This window comes from Sinocyclocheilus rhinocerous, unplaced genomic scaffold (genome assembly GCF_001515625.1).
Source record: "Sinocyclocheilus rhinocerous isolate Xijiao unplaced genomic scaffold, SAMN03320098_v1.1 scaffold580, whole genome shotgun sequence".
NCBI classification, from domain to species: domain Eukaryota; kingdom Metazoa; phylum Chordata; class Actinopteri; order Cypriniformes; family Cyprinidae; genus Sinocyclocheilus; species Sinocyclocheilus rhinocerous.
In genome coordinates, this window is record NW_015670982.1 from 1,694,780 (window position 1) to 1,702,207 (window position 7,428).

General features: G+C 38.0%; 1 pseudogene; it reads left to right on the forward strand.

Annotated features, from left to right (window-relative positions):
- LOC107734548 (LIM domain only protein 7-like) overlaps positions 1 to 7,428 on the forward strand; it is a 47,175-nt pseudogene that overhangs the window by 17,336 nt on the left and 22,411 nt on the right.

Sequence of the window (7,428 nt, forward strand, 5' to 3'; positions counted from 1 at the left end):
AACATGCAAAAAATAAGAAATCAGGAAGGGGGCCAACACTTTTTCACACCACTGTACGTATGACAAAGCTCAGAATCCTTCAACTTTAAGCAAATGAAGAGCAACTTTCGGGAGCGACAGCCAATAGGAAAGAAGACGGCAGAGCTCATGTGAGTATTGAGAACAAAAGTCGCTGCTAGTGTGAACGGGGCTTAAGCTTGCACAGTCCTGTACCACTTCCTGGGTCGACATTTTATTCGATAACTTTAAAGGCAGTTTTGAATAATATGCTGTTTAATGTTTGATGATCACCTGCTTACATACGCGATAGATTTTTCTGCTGCTTCTTCACTGTGTTTTGATCCAGAGGTTTAGTACTCTTTCAGAAGATGTGTAATAGTGCCCCCTACAGTATAATAGTGAAAACACAGAAATCTGGAAAAATCTGTCAAGCATTGCTGTTCTCTGTCTACTTTAAGTGCCAATACCACAGTGGTGTTAGATGCTGCATTGTCATCTACTGACATGGATCAGCATGCTCGTTTTTTGGAAATTGCACTGATACTAATGGGTTTTAGAGAGCAGTCTATGCAATAATTAATTACTTTTCCAGTCCAAGAAAAAAAAAAAAACCTTAAGCACTACTCAGGATTTTCTCAATCAAATCTTTCCTCTTTTTAACTTTATTGGTATTTCTTTCTTCTTGCGTCAGACCTTTTCCATACAGGGATGGATTCTACCCTTGTCTCAGTTGGTAAACAACAATAAGTATGTTCCGTTGTCTAATTTTCGCTTTTCACAGCAAGGAACTACACTACAGTTCTAGCATATCTATATAATTAAGACACTTTTTACAGAAAACTATTAGTACAGTCTTCATCTCCGTAAGTGTAAAGCATGCATATGACTCTTCACAAAAACACTGTTTATTTCTTAATGTGTACCATACTACTGAATGCACCTTTAACAATGAAGAAAAGTAGGCTATATTTATAAATCAACATCCACCTAAGATTAATAAATACTCAAAAAATGTAGTTCATAATACCTAATACATTAACTGATGATAACAAATTGAATGTTACTCTAAAGTGTTACCACTTGGTGTTCACTTGTGGATAATAGAGACATTTGATAGTTACACCTGTCCTCTAAGCCCTCTCCACCCCCTACTTCTCTTCCCACCCTTTAGTGCACAGGTGACCACTAATAGCCATGTGCTTTCCAGTAGAGTCCTGCCCCATCTTTAAACTCCTGCCCTGGGATCAGATCAGGCATTCAGTCCAGTTTCCATTTCACTCTCTTCCAGCTCCAACATGCCTGGACCCATGAGTGATGCGGGCTCCAGTGTCAGCAGTACTGGGTGGTCCACCACCTTGGCTTCACCCCTCACAAACGGGACATCTTCTGCTCTGACCAAAGGCACTGGTGCAGAGACGACTGACTCAGCTGGTGAATTCTTCACCCCTCCAGCAGCTGTTGTCTCTGAACCGAGTTCACTGAACAGCCTGGCTACCGGGGATCCAGAACCCTATGAGCAGCAGGGTCCAGACTTCAGCCACCGCACAATCCTCCTGGAGAACTTTTATGCAGGGGGGGCACGCATATCTGCCACTCTACCCAGAGGTTTCAGAAGTTCAGAAGGTTCCTCACGCCTCTCCACGGGTGTCACACCACGTCCATTTGGAACCAAACCCTCCAAAGTGTCCTCACTGCCCAGAGCATATTCCGTAAGTGGCCATTATTAGTCTTACACAATATAGATCATGTTCTTTCATCCAGGAAAAAAAAAATCTCACAGTGGAGGCTTTTGATTCTGATTAATGGTATTTTTGCTATATCGGTCTATTTCACATGGTATTTAGTATCTCATTGTCTGATTCATAATGCAGCAACTACAATACTTTCTCTGTGATGTTCTCTTTTGTTTCTGTCTTTATAGAGTGTAGTTTTCTTTTTCTTTGTACTCTGAATATTCCACTCCACCAGGACCATGATCTTATAATAAAACTGCTTATTCCATACCTAAAAGTAGGGATCACCAAACTCGGTCCTGGAGGGCCGGTGTCCTGCAGAATTTAGCTCCAACTTCAGCTAGCCTCAACACACATGTACTGGAAGTTTCAAGTATACCTAGTAAGACATTGATTAGCTGCTTCAGGTGTGTTTGATTTAGGGTTAGAGCTAAACTCTGCAGGACACCGGCCCTCCAGGACCGAGTTTGGTGACCTCTGCTTAAAAGGTTTGACCTTGGACTTATATAAAGGCTCAGTTTATATAAGGATGGGCAAAAGTACCGGAGTACTTGAAAGTGACCGCAATGATCAATATGAAATCAGTCACACGTTTTAAAAAGTGTTATTTTCTTTTTTCTGATTGGTTATGCCGCCATTTTGCATGGTACCTTGAGGTCTTATTGGTTATTGTTGAGACAGCATGCCTCTAGACCAGAGAACTAAAGTGAAAGCGCGCAGTGATACCTGGAAAGTATGCATAATTTTTTTTTCTTAATATTTATATATTTGCTTCGAAATGGCTTAAATGGGTGGTTTTATTTTCAATTAGAAGACATTGTCACCCAAACAGCCATTATAGCTATTTGACTTATTTTGACTGAAACGTACTGGTTCAAATTGCTTCAAATTATTGAATATATAATGTCAATTTTAAACATATTGCCCAACAACATTTATTTTCAGTGGCTCTTACAGTATTCTTTCAGACCTGAGTGCTGACCTACACTAATTGTTTGTTTCTAAATAGTTATTAAACACACTTGATAAAGGAGTGAGGGATGAGGAAGAGAGTGATACTTGGTGTGGTGTTCTGTGTGTGAAGTTTAGTGTTACTCCTCATCATCTGAACATCTAGCGGCTGGCTTATGAATAATGGATAAAGCCACTACTACTGCACTCCGGGTGCTTAATGAAACCCAAGCTGTGACTTTGTTGTGTGTGTGCTCTTTTCCATGACGAGCTTCTCAACCATGCATGGTCACACTTGGTGTTTGGTCACTTTGTCTCGAACAAAAGCAATTATGTATTCTGTGTCAGTAACTGTATTGTATGTTGTTGTTGTTGTTGTTTTTTTTAGGAAGAGAGTGATACTTGGTGTGGTGTTCTGTGTGTGAAGTTTAGTGTTACTCCTCATCATCTGAACATCTAGCGGCTGGCTTATGAATAACGGATAAAGCCACTACTACTGCACTCCGGGTGCTTAATGAAACCCAAGCTGTGACTTTGTTGTGCGTGTATGTGTGTGTGCTCTTTTCCATGACGAGCTTCTCAACCATGCATGGTCACACTTGGTGTTTGGTCACTTTGTCTCGAACAAAAGCAATTATGTATTCTGTGTCAGTAACTGTATTGTATGTTGTTGTTGTTGTTGTTTTTTTTAATAAGCATGTGCCTTTATCAATTTGAATTGACGATTAATGTCCAAAAGAAATGACACCTGAAGGTAGTTTCAGAGGTGAAGCAGGTTATTTGTGTTTTTGCTTTAGCCAGTGCATATATGAAGACCAGGAAAGGGATAAAATAAAATGAAATGAAAAACATAAAAATAAATAATAATAATAAATTAAAATAATGTGGTCATGTTCCATTGAGGCATAATCCATTTTCTCAGTGCTCTTTAATACACATTCCTAAATTGGTATTCTAAATTGGTAATTGTTTTATAATGCTCTTCTTTTCACAAGGAGACAACATATGTCTAAACCAGCAGTCTGAGTCTTAATATCAAGTAGAATTTGGCACTGCCATTGCTGAAGTGATTGCAGAAGGAAGTAACCACTTTTATGTATTTGCTTTTATCTTTTGGTTTCTACAGATGGATGACTCTCATAAAAGCCTGATCAGTGGAAACGGAGATAATTCAATCATCCCCTCTTTCCTCAGCGGTCAAGGAAAGGTCATAGCCTCTGTTCACACGGTCCACTCTCGTTCAAGCACTCATCCAATCAACCCTAAGAAGGAAGAAGAAGAGAGAAGAGATAGAATGTCATCAGCACCTCCCATTAACTGTTTTGTCACTAAAGTGACAATGGCTGCCTCTAATATGCAAACAACATCTCCTGTTGTCGCCGAAATCAGGGACATTAAGGTAGGTTGCTTGACAATCTGAATCAATTAAATCAAATTGTGACATCCAGGATATCCTTAACATACCTAAATAGATGTGCAATATATGGATGTTTCTACCATACAGAATCTCCATTTAGGGAAATAGGGTGCATTGGTGCAACTTGGTGGTGTGGTGTGTGTTTATGGATGAATGGAGGTGTGTACAGTAGACAAGAACAGTGTATTTAGGAACTCGAGTAAAAAAAAAAAAAAGCTTAATATCCTAAAAGTTTTCATAATATGCTGCTTTGGGAAATCATGATGAATGGTGCTCTTTATGTACTTGTCGAGTTTGTGGATGTTTATTGTGTATCACACTGTGTCCTTGAAAGTTATTTTCAGTTTCTTTAATTTTTAAGAACGCTTTAAGGAGTGTTTTTGTGCATGTATCGCCAGATATGCTTCTGTTCACCCACACGGAGTCATTCTCAGGATTCTGGAGTGAGATTGAGATGAATGATTTATAGAGAACAGTGAAGGTGTTTCTTACTGTGCATTAGTCTGATTGGTTAAACTGAAGAAGTCTTGTGGGGAGTCTGGTCCTGAGCTTAGGATATATCTTCCTGAATGAGAGGAGCTTGAGCATTCATCTGTGACCGGTGCACTTATAAAAGCAGGTCAGGGCAGCCATGCATGCAGTAACTATAACTTAAAGCACATCTCTGGTATATGAGACCCTGGACCACAAAACCAGTCATAAGGGTCAATTTCAATCACCATCTCAAAGCTGAATAAATAAACTTTCCATTGATGTGTGGTTTGTTAGGATAGGACAATATTTGGCCGAGATGCAACTATTTGAAATCTGGAATCTGAGGGTGCAAAAAAAGCTAAATATTGAGAAAATCGCCTTTAAAGTTGTCCAGATGAAGTTCTTAGCAATGCATATTACTAATCAAAAATTAAGTTTTGATATATTTACAGTAGGAAATTTACAAAATATCTTTATGGAACATGATCTTTACTCAATGTCCTAATAATTGTTGGCATAAAAGAAAAATCAATAATTTTGACCCATACAATGTATTTTTGGCTATTGCTACAAATATACCCCAGCGACTTAAGACTGGTTTTGTCGTCCAGGGTCACATATTAGTTTTCATCTGTATCATTGCATAGAAGAGACTGCGAGCGTTTGGTTCTGACTCTTGGGATCCTTTTAATCAGCCGTATCCTATGGCGTATCCTGTGGGTTATGGGACAGGCTGAGGTGTAGAAGGTTCAGGTTGATCTCCTTCCCCAGCATTCTAGTAAACACACTAACCTACATGTAGAGCCTCATCAATGATGTATGAACCTGTTCTGTTGTTTTCTGTTCCATTTAGGGCTGTCAGTCTGGTAATATATTATGATTAACGAATTGATAATCGTTTTTTACAGAAATAAAACCTACATGCACAAATGCTGGTCTCAGTAATGAAATGTGGTAAATGTATGCGCACCATAAATGAATACATTCAAGACAGCAGGCAGAGGTAGATTTCTGCAACATTGCTCTTGTCTATCTTGCACAAAAATCATTGAATCCATATGAATTAATGAAATGGACTTGCATGTGCTGTGATATTACATTTTAAGTAAATGTAATTATTTGTTAATGTAAAATACATTTAGAAAAAAATAGTAATGCTGTAAATTATTACAAACAGTAACACCCTAACTGGCAGCCCTAATTCTGTTCTAAAACTAATTGTTCAATTAGGTTATCGGCCTATTGGTATGAAAGCTTGTTGACTTTATTAATACCAAAGGGGCAATTTGTTTAACTAGTTAAATAGGTTGCGGGCATACATAGTTGACCCGATGAACAAATACTGGGGAACAGGTGAGGGCATAAAGGAATATGGTGAGCTGTATGAGAATAATAATATTAGAAATGCACAGACAGTATATAATATAATATATGGAAATTTAAATTGAAGAAAAAAAAGTTGTATGTTAAATATAAAAACAAAAAAAGTGACTGAAATAACTACCAGGACCATAAATATACTGTAAAATATGTACTATGAAACTGTACAATGCTCTATATGTAACAATTCAAGTTGAATTCAAACTCTCTGTTTGGCTTAAAGGCACATTTTTGACCTGCTTCACACAGGCAGCCCAGCAGAGTCGTGTGGTCTGCTGATGGGTGATGAGATCGTGGCGCTGGGTGGATGCAGGGTGGCTGAAATGAATTATGAGCAGTTTAAGGGCAGTATGGACACAGCACAGCAAAAGGGCACTTTACTGATGGACATCGTAAGACACGGCCAGAATGGTGAGGGTGTGGAACCTGTTTGTGAGAATGTAACACTGTTAAAGGAATAGTTCACCCCAACATGAAAAATTGATTTACTCACCCTTAGGCCATCAAGATGAGTTTGTTTCTAAATCATAACAGATTTGGAGAAGTTTAGCATTACATCACTTGCTCACCAATGGATCCTCTGCAGTGAATGGGTGCTGTTGGAATGAGTCCAAACAGCTGATATAAACACAATAATCCATAATTTCGTCATGTGACACACAGCAGCCACAATAGACTTAGCCTATGTTTTTTTTTTTTTTTTCCTTTTTAATCGAAACATTCCCAAACACATTAACTATATCATGAAATATCTCGATTCTCAACCTTTATAGATTATGTTAGTTGATCTATAGTGGGCAATGGTCAAGTAGCCTAATAATGTAATCTATTAACTATGCATAAAAACTTGTCTGTCATGCCATAACATATTTTTAATACGACTGACTTTATTTTTAAAGGGGTCATATGATGCTATTTTAAAGATCATTATTTTGTGTATTTGGTGTAACAGAATATGTTGACATGCTTTAATGTTCAAAAAACACCATTATTTTTCAAATACTGTACATTATTGTAGGTCCTCTATGCCCTTCGTTTTCTACAAAGCCCCCTCCTTTGACAAGCGCAGTCTGCTCTGATTGGCCAGCTGACCCTCTTTGGATTTGAGACTTTAGTCTTTGCAACTTTACAGATCTTCTTTATGCACCAAGAGCTTGTAACACTCCAAAGAGAAAGGAAAACTTGAAATCGCATCATATGACCTCTTTAATGTGAATTTAACACTGAAAGTTAATGTGAATAAAAACATTGTAAGTTAGGCTATACTCATAACACTTTCATTGGACAGAAAGAGAGCAAAGAACATTTACATCATCAAAGAACATTTTTATTGACAGTCTAGATTTCAAGCACTCTCAAAAACTTCCATTAAATTCACCGAAGCTGTTTACACTGTGAAATGAATATCTTACTTACAGATTCATACACACATCTGCAGTTTGTTGTTTCTAACGAGAGAATTCGCCAGAAAGA